This window comes from Podarcis melisellensis (assembly GCF_964234715.1).
Source record: "Podarcis melisellensis genome assembly, chromosome: 3".
Classification (NCBI taxonomy): domain Eukaryota; kingdom Metazoa; phylum Chordata; class Lepidosauria; order Squamata; family Lacertidae; genus Podarcis; species Podarcis melisellensis.
In genome coordinates this window covers 71,936,148-71,952,830 of record NC_138530.1, presented here as the reverse complement: position 1 = coordinate 71,952,830, position 16,683 = coordinate 71,936,148, and the positions used below count along the sequence as shown (strand labels likewise).

The 16,683-nt window shown below is 41.4% G+C and overlaps 1 protein-coding gene across 4 annotated transcripts in view; it reads left to right on the top strand.

Moving 5' to 3' along the window:
• SOBP (sine oculis binding protein homolog) overlaps nucleotides 1–14,800 on the top strand; it is a 137,012-nt gene extending 122,212 nt beyond the window's left edge. For all 4 annotated transcript variants that reach the window (XM_081904613.1, XM_081904614.1, XM_081904612.1 and 1 more), the window contains one exon: nucleotides 12,858–14,800. The gene's annotated coding sequence lies outside the window, so the exon portion shown is untranslated. The remainder of the gene's footprint in view (nucleotides 1–12,857) is intronic.
• The last annotated feature ends 1,883 nt before the right edge of the window (nucleotides 14,801–16,683 follow it).

The window sequence follows — 16,683 nt, the reverse complement described above, 5'->3', positions numbered from 1 at the left end:
CAGGATTGAATCAGAGCCCCATTGCTCACATCTAAATGATGGGCGTCTGTATGATGTCTTCCTGCTTTGTTGCTGCCACCATGATTAATTATAGTGTTTATCATACACATAAACAATGCATACAGTATGTTTGTGCATGTTCACGTACCACACAATTACAGTTGTGCTGGGTGTGAGTAGACAGTATAAGAGGAGTTATGGGGGGGGGCACAAGTCTGTAATATCTGTATTTTGGCTTCGGATAGGGTTATTATAAATTTCTGGACAGATCCAAACACCAGTGATGCAAATAAATTATATGTTATCCAACCCTTATACTTAACTATTTCCCATACACCTGGGAGGGGAAACTGCTTATTTTCCCATAATATTTAAAATATCAGGAACTGTTCATATGAACAATTCTGATGTATCCCACTTGTCAGAAATATAGTATATAGGTTTTATTTAAACCTTCATGTTACCCTATATACTGAAAGATGATTCAAGTTAATACTTGGGTTCGTATATGCACACCTATAGTTTGTATAAGAAATGTGCTGTAGCATGTAAAATATTTCAGTGTTTTGATTCCCTATTTCATGTAAAGCTAATCCGTCATTAAATTGCATTGATCTTCCATTACATTCCTCATAGAGCATCTGTGTCTTGTCAGGTCATGTTCCTTCACTTAACTGTTTATTATAAAATGTGAATGTTTAAGCAAAGCAGAACCTTGGTATGTTTTAAGGATTTTGTTTACAGACATGTCTTATTTTCTCCTCCTCCAGGTAATTCTGTATAGAAACTTGTAGACAATAATTTGACACTGGACAAATTGCCGTTAGAAAATTATTGATAAAACAAAATGATTCATGAGTTATTTCCAATATAGAGGCCCACAAAATATTTTATGTGAAAAATAACAGCGAAGGCATTACCATGAACAGCTTTTGTCCTATTATTTTAACAATCTGGTATTATTGTCTATCGTCCTAAAAGTTCTTTTTGAAATATGTTGTTGATATTTTCATTTTCCAAGTAGAAGTTCATTGTTCTGTTTTCTGAGGGGACTCTGTAACATCAGTTAGACATTTGATGTTAATTCATAGCTTAGAAGGCCTTACTTTGTATTCTAACATTCATTTTTATCCCCTATTTATGACATGTAGGCAGTAGACCATTTTAGGCAGGGATCGGTGATGGTTTTCAGTTTTCCAATACCATTCATTTGCTAGAATTGTGTTTTTTTCTGCATCTACAGCTTGGCCAAAGAAATTGAGCTGGTGCAGATTGTCAGTCTCCACTGAAGACCATATGGAGTTTAGATCCTGTATCAGCTGGGGGAGTTCTAGGAATAAAAAGCTGAGTTACTAAATTATCTCTTATATTTCCAAGAAAAGAGGAGTGAAGTCTTTCACAATACAACCACAAGACCTCTTGTGTACAAATTCAGCAACGCACCAACGTTCTGCAGACAGAGATTAAAAATCCAACTACAAGATAATAATGGTTGCGCAGACAGTGCCAATGAAAGAGAGCAACTGTCCATCATCACTAATTCAGCAACTCCACCACTAATTCCACCCCTTTCCTTACAATTTCCTTTCTCATAGCACACAAAAGAATGCTGAATCTGAGATTTTGGGGGTCATCAGCAAAGTGCTTTTAGTGTTCCTCTTATTCTGTAATGAGGTAGGGCATGCAAACAGTAATTCTCTCATGCTCTCTTCAGCCTTCTTGCATATCAACATCTACAGTGAGGCTAGTAGCCCCTTGCCAGTCTTAGGAGAGCTCTTGCAAGTGCCATGCACAAGGAATGCTTCTCGAATCAGGGAAGGGTTGTGTGTGTGCATCAGAGTTCCTGGATAGCAGTGGCTAGCCACAACCCAGTGTTCTGAGTGTTTTGCATAATTTGAATTATGATTATTTTTATATGCAGATTTTCCCATAGGTTAATTTGCTCAGTGTTCTACAGTGGTTTCATGAATGTGTTAATTGTTTACCAGTATTGCAGGTTTTAAGGTTGTGTGGGTCCCTCTCATGTTTTACATTAATAGACTTCTTTGTGCAGAACCTTCTCTTATTTGTAGCTTGTACTTACATAGTTGAATACATCCCTTATGATTTTAACATCTAAATAGGTGCACTAGCAGGAGCCAGCACTACGTGTCCTGCTAATACTACAGGACTTTCCCCCCTTCTGTCCCCATGCTTCCCCCACAACTGGCCTGAGGGGGTGTCTGGAGAACCAGCAAAACAGTGCAAAGGGGAGGAGAGGTGAGATGTTTCTATCAGGCAAGCTGAAAAGTTTGCACTGAAGGAACAGTGGGAAGAGTACAACATTGAGTTCTTCCTTAGATGCTGTAAGGATGGGTCTCCTTTAATTGTCATGGGTAAGTATCCTGGACAATGCTGGATTTACATATAAGCTAAACAAGCTATAGCTTAGGGTCCCACTCTCTTGGGGCCTCCAAAAATATTTAAAGGGGGGGGGGAACCTGGATGCACATTTCCAAAATATAAGAGAAAAAACAAAATGAAACCTACATACAGCAACAGTGTTTTGTGTTGTGTAGGCTCCTATGATGTAAGAAATGTGCCCCGCCTGCTAGCCTGCTCCCTAAAATATCACTCGTTTGCTCATTTCTAACAATGACAATTTGTTGATGACAAAGGGCAGCTGGACATATAAAGGGCCCCATTACTTTCAGTAGCTTAGGGCCTCATCAAACCTAAATCCGGCTCTGATCCCGGAAGCCTTTTCTGTGTGTATTTTTAAGCAAAAACTATTTAAATGAATGGGAACTGCACAAAATACATTTCCAATGGGCTTTGCTTATGTTAACAAAATTTATTCTATCTATTTCGTAGCCTACTGCAATAATAAAATGAGCAGGTATGTCCATGGTAGCATTTCAGTGATACAGAGAGAATCCTAGTTGTAGTAGTTGAAGCCAAGGCAGTCAATACAATAGCACCATTTCAGGCGCATGTCCAGACTCTAGAAGTGGTTTCTAAATGCACTATTTACTTGACACTTGATTATTGGAAATACTAATTAGCAACACACTCCCCACTGACTGAGAAGTTTAGCCATCAGAGTAAAGGCTGTCAAGCTGATACTGCCTGATACAATTCAGACAGCCCACCAAAATTCTGCATGTCCCAGCTTCACAGTGAGAGATTAGGACATGTTGGTTAAAGAAACATTTTTCTGGGTTTAATTGTTTTGTATTTGAGGAAGGAAAAACTTTCGAAATTAACCATGTGAAGTTGGCTTGTGCATAACTGCATCCAAATAGAATTATTTTAATTCTACATTACAAGGAAAGGAATTGCTAAAATGAACAAGATTGAATTATACACATATCATTTAGCTGCCTTACTGTATCTATCTCTCTCCCCCACCCCTGCCAGTCATCCCCAAAGTAGAAAATTAAATGCCACACTTGACTAAATACTGGACTAGAATCTTGCACATGCAGAAGTCGGCTTTTTGGGACAATATAAAAAACATCATTTGTGGAATACTAACAAAAAATGGATGCAAAAAAGCTTAATCCTGCATATAGTAGAGGATGCAAATAAAGGACTGGCCACAATCGAAGCTGGCATTAGCAAGATGACCAAGTACATTTCCATGGGTATCATTCATGGACCCAGTGAGTTATATGAATCAGCCCTCAGGCATCACTATGTGTTACATGTTTACCCCAAGTTGTTGAGGGGGGATTATTTCCCCCCCACACACAAAAGACCTTTTATTTTCTCCTCATAGAACAACCTTAATATTTATCAGGAAAATGCCAATATGCATTGCTTCATAAGCAGAATATAGAGCAACCAACTGTGCTATACAAATTTTGAAACAAAGATCCTTCAAGGGAAGCCCCTGCCAGTTGCCATTTTAAAATCTGAGTTAAATAAATTAAATATGGGCTTGCTCTTTTCCAGCTCCCCATCCAGTTGATCAGAGATCTTAAGTTGTGGATCTCAAGTAACTTGAAACAAAAATAAAGCAAATTGCTCCCAGTATAAGATTGCTGGTTGCTGGACAATCATTTTCGGCTGAGAAGGCATACAAAACTTTAATTTATGAAGCCCAAAACTTGCCTTTTAAGCAGCTTTCAAGCTTCAGATCCATGACATGTAACAAAGCAGCCTTCTGAATTCATGCATTAGGCTTTTCCTTTACAACCTTTCTGCTGATATTTTATTTGTTTTATTAAATTTATATCCTGCCCTTCTTCCCAAAGCAGCTCAGGATGGCATATGCTTCTGACAAACTAATGTTTAAGGACACCTCCAACAAAAGGATGCATCACAGTCAGCAGCTATCATGTACCAGGATGCCGATCTTTGGAAGTTATTTTTTTCTTTCCTTCAGACTCATGTTCCTATCTGTGATGGGCTAGTAAACACGTATACAGAACCAAAGCCCCAACAGGACTCTTAAAATGAAAAGCATCCTCTGGAGGCTGCTATTCTGAGCAGAGAAAGGACAGGAAAATGTTGCTTAATCCTTCCCCACAACCCTTTCCCCCAGTAAAAATCATTGAGTTGGCTTCTGTAGGGTACCAGATGTGCATATATGCAGATAAATATGCACCTAGAATGCTGACAGGTGCAAGAATTGGGGGTTGAGAGAGCTGCTTGTGGGCCTTCATAGATGGAGGGACAACTTGAGCAGTGGGAGAACAGTTAAGTATTCCCTTCCCTTACTGCTTTCGCAGCTGGAATTAGTCTACTGAGGCTGCTTAAAAAAAAAAAAGGTTTTCACTACATACATTTGTGTGTAACATCTAGTAGACATTGGAAGAACTGCCAGTAAAGTCCTGTTCCGTGGCAGCCATAAGGGAGTAACAGTCAGGAAGTGCTGTAAGGTGCTTATGGGACTCGCTGTCTCTGCTTTAGCATAGGGAGCCCTGCAACTATTCTACCTCAAACATACTCTTAAACTCCATATGCTAACTTGGAAATATGTGACTTTAGGAAATGCAACATGGACCACACCATGATAACCAGGCAAGTAAAGTAATTTAATGTAATAAAGAGAACAGAAGTATAGTGGTACCTTGTGTTAAGAACTTAATTCGTTCCGGAGGTCTGTTCTTAACCTGAAACTGTTCTTAACCTGAGGTACCACTTTAGCTAATGGGGCCTCCCGCTGCCGCCACGCCGCTGGAGCGCGATTTCTGTTCTCATCCTAAAGCAAAGTTCTTAACCCGAGGTACTATTTCTGGGTTGGCAGAGTCTGTAACCTGAGGTACCACTGTAATACAGACACACAGTTAAACATTAGAAAAATAAATAAGATAGAATATGCAACCTAGCTCACTGATAATATTGGCTTAGGGCCATACCACACTTTCCCTCAGCAAATCCATAGTCTCAACCTCATATTTTGCCAAGAAAAGTGTGGGGTTGGGGGCAGCCACAGAGGCTGATCGGTGGGTGGAGGGACAGGAATGTATAACCCTTCCTTAACCCTCCCCTAAAAATGTGCCATATTTCCCACTCAAATCCGATTTTGGAGCCTCACCGCTGGGAGCGGGGAACACAACTTTATGTATGAGGGCATTTGCCAAGGGAAATCAGTGAGCAGGAGATGAATTAAGTCCCCAGCCCCCATCATAAGAATCAGGAAGAAAATACAGGATTAGGAACTGTTTTCCTCATAATGTCTAATTCTACCCTAATCCTATGAGGTCAGTTAGTCTAAGAGACAGCAAGTGGCTTAATGCCATCGGACTGAATTTCATGACAGGGTATTTGAATGTGAGCTTCCAACATCCAAATACAATTATCTAGCCACTATTCCATTCTGGCTCACCTTACTTCCGATTTGCTTGCCCAACCTATTTCTTCATTATTGGCCATTTATGCATCCCATGGCAGTTGTCCAGATCCAATGTGATCTGTTTCCTGCAAAAAACACTGCTTTATTTCTCTTTCAAACCTAGAATCTGTCCATTGGATGTGCTCAGACTAAATAAAAACCAAGTAAATATTTCCCAGGCTAGCACCATTTATGGATTCTTAGTATGGTGGACCAGTTCTCCTTCTCCCAAACCATCTTCACTTTGGCTTAAAGCCCAGCAAAGTTCTTGGCTATTTTTGATTAATGCAATTATGGAAACCACGGGCATAATTGAACAGTGACAGCTGGAATTGAGAACACAGTTAAAACTCCACATGCGCATCAGGGAAAATAAAAGTGAAGTGGCATCTATGTCCTTCAATATGCAAACATGGAAAGAGATAAGACTAGCTGTTCTTTAAGCACTTTAACTAGATAGATTGTTGTCTCAGGTTTGTCCTTAGGCCACAGTGTCAGCAGAGCCTACAACACATTATTATATCAGATTTGAGCCTTATTGTTCAGTTCTGCTGTGCGTTGTCCATCAGGTACCTTGTGTGATTTGTTCCCACTATGTGAAAGGTGTTTGTGGCTGGAGGTATGTTTGTTGCACCAGAAAAGGAATGCAAAAAAGGTAAATATGAAAACTATACAAGCCAGAGAAAGAGTCTGAACTTGATAGCTAAGTAATCTATGTTTATTTAACTCTGTGATGACCAGTCTGCTAAACTCCCAGTGCATCGGCTTACAGCAGGTTTAGGTCCCCTTTCTCAGTCTTATATCCAAGGATTTATTTCTCTAGGCCTCTTTGTGGTATTTGAAAGAATGATATTCCTGTTTAACTTGTGCCTCAGTTTGTAATAAGATCCACCCTGCAGCTGGATTAGTTTTTCAAATGTTCCTAAAATGTTGCTTAAATTTAAGCCAACCTACAATAACAAATTATATAGAGACAAAAAGATCAAACTGAATTTTTTTAAAATAAAAAACATCCTCCAGTCCCCACCAATTAAATTCCAGTTTTCAATCCTTGTTTTGAAAACTCAGACTGTGTAACAAAACCATTCCCTTTGGAAGTGCAGACATGTAGGAGCTTGGATAGTGTAGAATGAAGCAAACAATCAGACTTTGATTTGTCTGCAAAGTTCTGCATCTTAACAACCTATTAGTATGTTCACCCTATATTTAGAGTAATTTTAAGCTACTTATGAGGAGCCTATGTGGTTAAGCGTAAGCCTTGCTGTCATTGTGAACTACAGTATGTGTGCTGGTGCCTTAGACAGCTGTATGTTTTGTATGAAGCTACCATTTCAAAGTTTATTAGTTTGTGTGTTTGTTTGCTCATTTGTTTGCATGTTTTTCATCAAAAGACTCCTTTTACACAAGCATTTTGATGTATGAATGGTTATATGGAAGAGGTGAACAGTGAGTTCACTGCAGTTTCATACGTTGCTATTAAGCTTCTTCACTTTAAATATGGATGTCATGCTATTCTGCATGTATGTTAACTCAACTTTTTATGTAAAGGGAACCTGCGGAGCAGCCCAAAGTTTATCCCATATCAGGTACCAACTCCCTTGGGCCCTGGCTGCCTGAGCAGCCACAAAATTTCCCATGAAGGGGCTGGGCACCCACAAATATTGGTGCCAGGGCCGTGCATGCTGCATAGCACCCACAGTCACGAGGCCAAGCTGGCACTCCTGACCCATATATCACCAAGTCATAGGCCTGAAAGACACATGTTAGCTGAGTTTGGCCCTGCATGTTTTTAGTAAGCTAACCTTCCTCTAGAATTCTCTAGAGATATTCTCTATATCTCTAGATATAGAGTCTAGACATCAGTCCCTATCTTTCCCCTGGCCCTCCTGCTAACCTGATGCTGTTCATAATATCTAGTCAGGACCACCAGGTGACTCGCTATTCAGGAAGTGTACCCACTGAGGCCCTGGTGGTGCTCATAGTAATTTGAACCATGGTGCTATTTGAATCACAAGCAGTCATGATTAAACAGTGGGACTGATAGCTCAGGTCCTAAAGTTGCCTTCTGGTGTAAGGGAAATGGACACTAGTATTATGACAGACAACCTAGTTGTTTGGTCAAATAATGAAAGATGGGGTGCTGTGCTCAGTGTTGCCCAGAATAATTCTGTGGGAGGTTAGACTTATTCACAACATGCACACAGCTACAGCACTCTTCCCAAGAACTTTATTAGCTGCATGTAGCACAAAACAGCATTGCCATTTAAAAATGAATTGGGGCATTTGGTTGCATTTTTTCTTGCTTGAGAAATCCTTCATACGCCAGCCTGCAGGCATATGTATCTCTTGACAATGCTACTTGAATGCCTTTACATGGTACTTAAATCTCAAGGCAAGGGGAAACATTTGCATCACACCTATTATGCAATTGCACGAGTGCCAGGATCCTTAAGCAGAGCACCAGAATGCGGCTACCCTACTACTCCCATTTATCTGACAAAAATCTGACCTTGAAGCACTTCAACTAGAGGAAACACTCCTGTGAACAGAAAGTATTTCAATATCCATAGGCTTCTACCCATGTATAATTATGGACCATCTATAGCACAGCACACATATAGTTGTCACCTTCACCTCTCCTGAGTCACAATCTAATAAAGTGGAGGGGAAAATATTTATCCCACTTCTGTAGTGCATGAGCTACACAAAATAAGTAGCAGCTCTGTATGTCTAACCTGATCCATGTAAACCAAGGTACTAGATGTACGGAATTGAAGACAATGCGTGTTAATGGCGGTTGGATTTGAGTAAGAACTCTCTGAGCTAAACCACACACTGACTATTTCCATGGCTCCCAGCTTGTTGTTTCTCCCAAAATAATATGTTGCTGGCCTGGCTTTGCACTTGGCATGTTTCTCCCAGCTCCAGTGATGTGGTGTCATTTATATCACTTTATAGGGAAGGAGGGAGAAATCACCAGCTGTTCAAAAGGGAAGGCTTTAATGGAAAGCCTTGAACTACTTTCAGGGTTTTTAAGAAGAACAGAATTCGTGCACATAACAGGCAAACCCGAAGCGTTTACAGGGGCTGCCTCAGCTTCACGCTTGTGGTCGATGACCTCAGCAGAGCCTCCCTTAGAAAATTATGGGCTTGACTTTGCTCCGAGCCCATTTCTGTCCCAAAGGAGCCAGGCATATTCCGGTTCTTTGTCACCAACAGCATTTACATTCATTGCTCTGTTGGATCAACTACTGCACTGCAGCACGTTAGGGAACGGTAATCTGCTAGCCTGCGTCAACACATTCCCAATACTCAAAAGCAAAGAAGGCTGGGTGGGGGGGGTGGACAGGAAGAATCATAGGGAAACCCATTTCCCCACGTTTTCACCAATTTGTTGGAAATAAATCAGAAAAAAAACAGTCCCCACCAAAATAAACTCTGTTTTCCCCTGAGCCCTCACATAGAGATTCAAGAAGTAGAGACTCAAAAGCCTCCTAAGCAATATCTGCCTTGTGTTGTAATACTGACAATACAAGTTGTTGGTAGTGAATCATAACATTAATATGAATTGGATTAGGAAGCGATTATTTGCTTGTTAGCACATTGGCAAGGCAGAACCTTTAAATGCAGGTAGTTTAAGGAAAGAGAAACAGCTACACACGTCGCATGTGCCAAGACACACCACTGCCTTGACCTTAAATGCACGTGTCCCTCAGGTTTAAAGGGCAAGTCTACATTTGGCTCCTTTTGGGCACCAGGTGTTCCTATTTAGCTTGCATCTGATCCCAGCAACCTGAGCTAAATCCACAATGCTGTCTCATCTGTCTAAATAGCAAATGGGAATGAAAGCAAATCTACCAGAGGCTGCTGCATCTATATGATGCAAGCTGCAACGCTGGCACAGGATTTCCCAATAACCTATGGTTCCATTCTTTTGGTGGCAACAGCTCTCTCCCTTCTGTAGTGGTATTAAGATGTCACACTGGAAACATGAATTTTTTCTGTGCAGGTACACCTTGTGTTTCTTGCAGTTTCTTATCAATCAGTTGATTGGCCAGTGGAATAGGCCTACATTTTTGAGGCCCTAAAGCTTGAACTATTATAGGGGTTTCTTCGCAGCCAGCAACAAGGTCTGGGTAACCACTGTTTTCTTCAGTGAGGTTGTTCCATTGCCACATTTTTTTTTTGTAATAAAAACGCCTTTACTACTGCATGTCATATTTTGAATAAAATTGCTGTACTGGATTGTCTCACATGTCAAAGGCATGGGTGTGAATAAGACTTTTCCAGCTATGGTGTGTGCGTGTGCATGTGCATGTGTGCGCGCGCGTGTGCAAATTAGGGAAAAGTTACATACATGCATGATGCATCATAAAATGATTTGAGTCATGTGACTTGTATTGGGTCTACTACTAAAGTCACTTCTGGGGCACCTATGGGATTGGGGGACCCTGAAACTTAAATTTCATTAGTTTCATAGGAGATCCACCCCTGGGACTAGGTGGACTGTCAGCATCCAAAGGAAAGCTTGAGGCAGTGCAGAAAGGAACATACCTGCCCATGCCATGAGTTTGGTGAATCAGTAAGATCAGTTTAGATTTTAGAAGATGGTGGAAGAACCACGAGGCCCAGCATTGGCACCAGACATCCTTGGGCCCACCACTGATGGGTTCTGGGCTCACTTTAAAACAGCAACAACAACAGCAGAACAACCTTTTTTTGGTGTAGAGTGGGTTGATCTAGCCACTGCCAGGTAAGCCTGCCATAGACAGCACCCTCCAACATGGTACATTAGGCTCAGTGACTGGCCCAATGGTGTGCATGACTGGGTGGAGATTTGAACCTAGGTCTGTCCAGTCTAAATCCAAATTCTAATGACTGTGCCACACTGGTATTTTAGCACTGAAGTCCTGAACCCCTAGCCTACCTGGAAGGAAGTCAGTATGTCAAGTCCAAGTCCAAGCCACACAAGCAAAGTCCAAGGGTCAGAAAACACAGTCCAGGGACAATCCAAGTAGCCAGGTCTGAAGTCCAGCAGTCAGGATACAGTGCAGAATCAAACCAGAAGCACAGTCCCATAGAGGTTTTCCAGGATCATCCAAGCCAAGGTCTATCAGCATGGACAGCTGAGCAGACACAGCCCCTCAGCTCTGCTTCCCTTTTGTACTTTGCTGATTGCAGCATCTGTTCCAAGCTTCCTCCAGTTGAGGAATCACACCCCTCCTCCCAGAGCTAGGGAGCTGGGCTGTCGGCCCTTGCTTGCCTCAACCTCTTAGAGCACCCCTCCTGCTCCTCCCTACACCTCGGAGCCCACCATGTTCATGGGGACAGAGGCCCCTCTGGCTCTGGTGATGGGTCCTACTGCTTTCGTTCCTGTGCACTAACCGCCGACCCCTCGCCATCCTCCGCCATCCTGTGAGTACTTCCTTCCCCACCCCCAGCTTGCCCCAGTGTGTCCCAGTCCTGGCTACTCACTGGGATCCTCTTCCTCCTCCCCTTTGTCCTGCCAGTTTTTGACATAAAGCATGCAACCAAAAGGGCAGAGCCCAGCCTTGTCAATACAATGTAACTGCTCAGTGTAAGACACTTCTCAAAAATTAGTATTAACATTGATGCTTCTTTAGTTTCCCTGGTACTGATTCTAATTTATCTGGCTGCAACGTCACTTCATTAAACTTGATAGTGGAGCAGCAGGAGACAGATTTGGAGTGGCTCAAAAATAAGCTGTGCTAATTCCTGTTTTGGGGGGAAGTAGCTTGGCTTATTTCTGATAATGAGTTGCTTCTGGAAATAGAAGGAGAGGATTGTTTGGCTCAAACTATGGATAATATAATTGTGGAATTAATATTGGTAAGTCTAGAGAAAATCATGTGACAAGTCTAGAGGCATCATAGGCTCCAACTCCGGGGGGAGGGAGAGACAGTTTAAGCCCCCCAATGTTTTCTTTCTTAGGGTGGCAGGGCCCCTCAATGTTCAGAGGATGTCATGTCAGGCCTCCCTAATTGTCTGGAGAAGCTGGTGCCTCTGAGTTTGTTTCTCCCCTAGAATACTGAAGTTAGACTGATATAGGCATCACTGCTCACAGTGAGCACATTCATCTCACTACTGTGTCTGGTCCAACAGTTTTGCAGAATGTTTTAGGGTCCAACTAATTCACCAGACCTGTTTGGCCACAGGCAATAAAATATGCTACCTGTTGCCTCATCATGCCACTGCTATCTATCTTAAAAAGTATTACCTGTTTACTGCCTAAGACATGGATGTTACAGCTCTCCACATCAGAAGCATTCATATATCTAGAGGTATGGAAAATAAAACTGCATAGGTTCTACACCTTCATTTCCTAACCAGCAAAAAGAAGGGCTATATTTGTTTCTCAGGTCAGAACCCACCAAACACTGAGTGGGATTCAACTACTGTAAATTGTTACGTGCATGGAATGAGGTCCATCCACGCAACAGGACATCACCCCTTCACCTCCTGCTAAATCAACTCTGGAGAGTTGGGGGAACCCCAGCACCAGTTTAGGGGCCATGTGGGGGCACACAGGAGAAGAGGGAGAGAAGCCCAATGGTCTGTGTAGGCCTTGTTTTGTGCATGCTGATCCCTCTTAGGGCAATTCTGAATTCCACCTGTGGGTCCCAAGCGCATCCTGTGGCTGTTTCAATAGGATTTCTTTGAAAGCATCAATCCAGTATAGGTTGTGCCCCAAAGGTTATTTCAGGTCTCCAGATGAGAATATCCATTTCATCAAGTGAAAGGAGCAGGAAATAGTATGTGAGTTTTGTACTTTTCGCACACTGCAAGTTGGCCATTCATCACCTGCAACCATTTTGCAGGCCAAAAGGAAAAGGTGTAATGTTGTGCTGACACATTTTCACGGTATCAGAGCATAAAGTAGGAAAACTGTAAATGTGTCTTTCCCAGGTGGTACCAGGCATGTCCAGGGTCTGATCAGAACATGCCATCATTCCCACCTGCGATGAATCATAAGGATGCAGGGTGGACACTGACTTGCCTGCCTTTGTTTTTACAGGAATGCTCACTTTGACAGGGTACCTTGCATGGAGAAAGGGAGCAGAGCAAACCATGCTACTTCACCAAACAACACCAGCTGGTCCACTCACCACCCCTTCTGGTTAAAAGTCCAGCAAGCAAAGCCACTTCCCGCCATTAATTCTCTCGGAGGGAAGGCTGAATCCCTCGGGTGCCTTTGGCTCAGAAGACTGTAAGCACATCACGGACCCCACGAAGTACGCTCAGCATTCCAACTACCATCTCCCCTTCTCCCTTTTCCCTTTGGTTTCTTGCCGACGGAGGATTTTCCTCTTGATTTCTAAAGCCACATGGACCAATGTATGTACTTTGCCCCCTCACTAACTTCAAGGTTCAGATATTTGAGGCTGGACAATGAAATGGATTTTTCTCTCTCTCCCAAAAACTGCTGTGGTTTTGCTGCTACACTAAGAATTGTGATTTGCATTGTATGGTTTCGGACCTATTCGCGTTTTTTGATGGGAGGGGGGATGAAGGGGTTATACTGGAGTTATTGACACTTCAGCGTCATCTCTATCTCCTGCCCATGATGCACTTTTAAATGAAGAGTTATTAGAATATTTTATTGGCTAATATACTTCCCCCCCCCCCTTGTTATTTTTTACAAAGGCCACCTTTATCCTTTTTAATGCCATATTTTCAGTGTTACACTTTTATGGCTTTTTTAATTTTTATTTGACAGAGTAAGAAGCAGCATGAATAGTTTATACTGTGGTTTTTCAGAGACTGAATGCCAAGAGAACTCAGTAAATGTTTATTCCTCTCAGCTTTCTCTTTCAATTCCCCTGAATAGCACCCCATTTGGGAACAGAGCAAGAGTGTTGAACTAAAGACCAAAAAAGAAGAAGAAGATGATGAAGAAGAAAAGGGATCCTCTCAAGGTGTAAAACTATCTGGGGGAAATATTTTGCTGGGTGTTATGAAAGACTTGGATGAAATTTCAACCCTGATGGTTTTTCAGTGATCCAGGAAGCCAGTGAGACAATCTCGCCAGATGCAGACCCCTTTCATGATAATTAGAAAGGTATGGCCAAGCCAATGAAAACACAGGGGTAAAGTGAGAAGAGAGCCCCCATGATTCTGTTTCACTGTTTGCTTTCTCCTGTCATGGTTAAAAAGAAAATGTGCAATTCGATCCTCAGTCGGTGGGTGGAGGATAACAGGGTAGAATTTACTTGTGTGCACTTGTATAGTTGTAGCCAAGAGTCCAAAAGAACACTAGAGCATGTATGCCGGCACTGATTTGGTAAAACAATTGTGGAGTATCCCATTCTGACAAAATACTAAGGTGGGGGGGGGAATGGGGAGGGGGGATCATTAAAAAAAAAAGTTCAAATCACCTTGTGATCCAGTGTAACTGTTTACTAACTTGAATAAAGCAATTGTTCACGCTACAATGCCTGGAGTACACCTTTACTATAAGGCTATTGTAATTAGCATACAGGAAGCAGTTTGGACAGGGCGTGCTTCAAAGAGTTGCGGGGTGGGGCAAGGTTTTAAAAGCCAATCAAACCCGAGCCTTATAGCAATGGTGTACTGAGGGCACTATGTACATACTGTATTTCTATATTTTCCTTTGTACAGATTCACTTAAGTCAAGCTACTGTTTTACAGGTGCTCCTTATTTATTAGGGCTGTGAAGGCTTGGAAAACTACACCCGACGAGCAAGCTCGCTTTTTAAAAAAATAAAATAAATGAAAAATTAAAAAGGTGAAGGACTGGAGGGAGGGCAATGGGGGGAGGGGGGAAGAGCTCATGAGCCTATGGATTGATTTCAAAACCTAACAGAGACAAATTTCTATGGGGAAAACGAAGCACTTTTAAGATGCTTCTGGTTGTTCTGGGCTCACACCATTTTTTTCCCCTCCCTGACTGGTGTCAGATTTATTAAAACAAAATAAATCTCCAAGTTTAAAAATGCACTTAGCTGTGCTGTTGTTTTCCTTTTTATACATAACATCTGTCCACAAAAAAGGTCTTCGTTTCTCACTAGAAGTTGACAGGTATAATGGATATGATCAAAATCCAATATTTCATCTAAAAAAAATATCCTTACTTAAAAAGCTGTTTAGGAGGAAGGCTTAGTTCTCTGTTCCTCCTTGGTGATCTCATTCCTTCTAATCTTTTAGCTTTTTTTTAGCGAAACTGGAAAAAGCATTTAATTGGAAATACAGGCTCTCTCACTCACTCTCACTATCTCACTATCCCTGGTTTGGTGATGCTCCAGACCCCTCTCTGTGCTTTGCCAGACTAAGGGCTAATACACAAATTACTTCTCCATTCTTGTACAAGGAACAATTCTAACTAAACTTGCCAGCGTTCTTCCACATAGATGCGTATGTTTCATTCTGGGCATCATTCCTAAACTTCTTTCCTTCTTATCTTTCTACGTACCTTCACTTGGTTAGAAAATGTGACCTATATAGGAGCTGCTTACATGGCTGTTAACACATTCTTTTCTCTAGTCACTAATACCGTATTGCCCCAAATATAAGCCACACCCGAATATAAGCCACACCTTTAAAATTCAAGGGAGGGAGAAAAAAAGACAATACCCGAATATAAGCCGCTCCCTTAAAATTCCGCAGGCACTCACACCCATTCCGTTTTACCATATGTCTGTTTCAGCAGCAATATTGTAAAAGCCCATTTTTGTAAGGTTGTGAATTTAAGCTGCACTTTAACTTTTCACGGTCGGAATTGGGGGGGGGGGAGTACGGCTTATATTTAGGCCAATACAGTAGATGCTGATCGAGGCCCACAGAACTAGCGTTTTGCTGTACAGATTTCAGATGCTTTTCATAAATTGGTGTGGCCTTGGAAATAAACTTCCAAGCTGAGAAATGCTAATCAGGATTTTGAATGCTGAACTCAATGGGACTTTTGCATGGTTGTTGTTATTCTTGTTATTTTCAGCAATGTCAGCGATAAAAACATAAGGATGGTAATCGTGGAGGCATTTCCGAACAGGAGCTTAATATCACAAATGGATCTCATATATATATATATATATACACATACAGTGGTACCTCGGGTTAAGTACTTAATTCGTTCCGGAGGTCCATACTTAACCTGAAACTGTTCTTAACCTGAAGCACCACTTTAGCTAATGGGGCTTATTGCTGCCGTCGCGCTGTCGGAGCACAATTTCTGTTCTCATCCTGTAGCAAAGTTCTTAACCCGAGGTACTATTTTTGGGTTAGCGGAGTCTGTAACCTGAAGCGTATGTAACCTGAAGCGTATGTAACCCGAGGTACCACTGTGTGTGTATATATATAATTTAATTATATATATCATTTCAGTAGAATGGGTAAATCTGGATTTTAAAAATGCACACTGGCATTCTGATGCTGATGACATAGCAGAAAACTTGCATATGTGAGCAGCACTGATCACACACAAGTCTGGAAGCTCACATCCACCCACACAGAAAAGTACCAAACTGCAGACGGAGAGCAATATAGTAAGGAATTTCCAGGCATGAGAAAAAGAAGTAAAGATTACTATAGTCTCTGTGAGTAAATTGTGATTTACTTTATCAGACAGAAACTTATTTATTATATTTATTTATTTATTTCAAAAAAATATGATTGTAGAAAAAAACACACCTCAAAGCATTTAGAAAAAAAGATTAAACCAGGAAATGTTAACTACATTTTTTTTACAGCAAGAATTTAAAACATACAAAAAGTTAAAACAACAATATAGTGAAACAGTTTAAAACTCACATCAACTTTAGCAAGTGCCAAATAGAATGCAGTGAAAATGCCTGCTTGATTTCAATTAGGCAGCCTTTTTACAATAT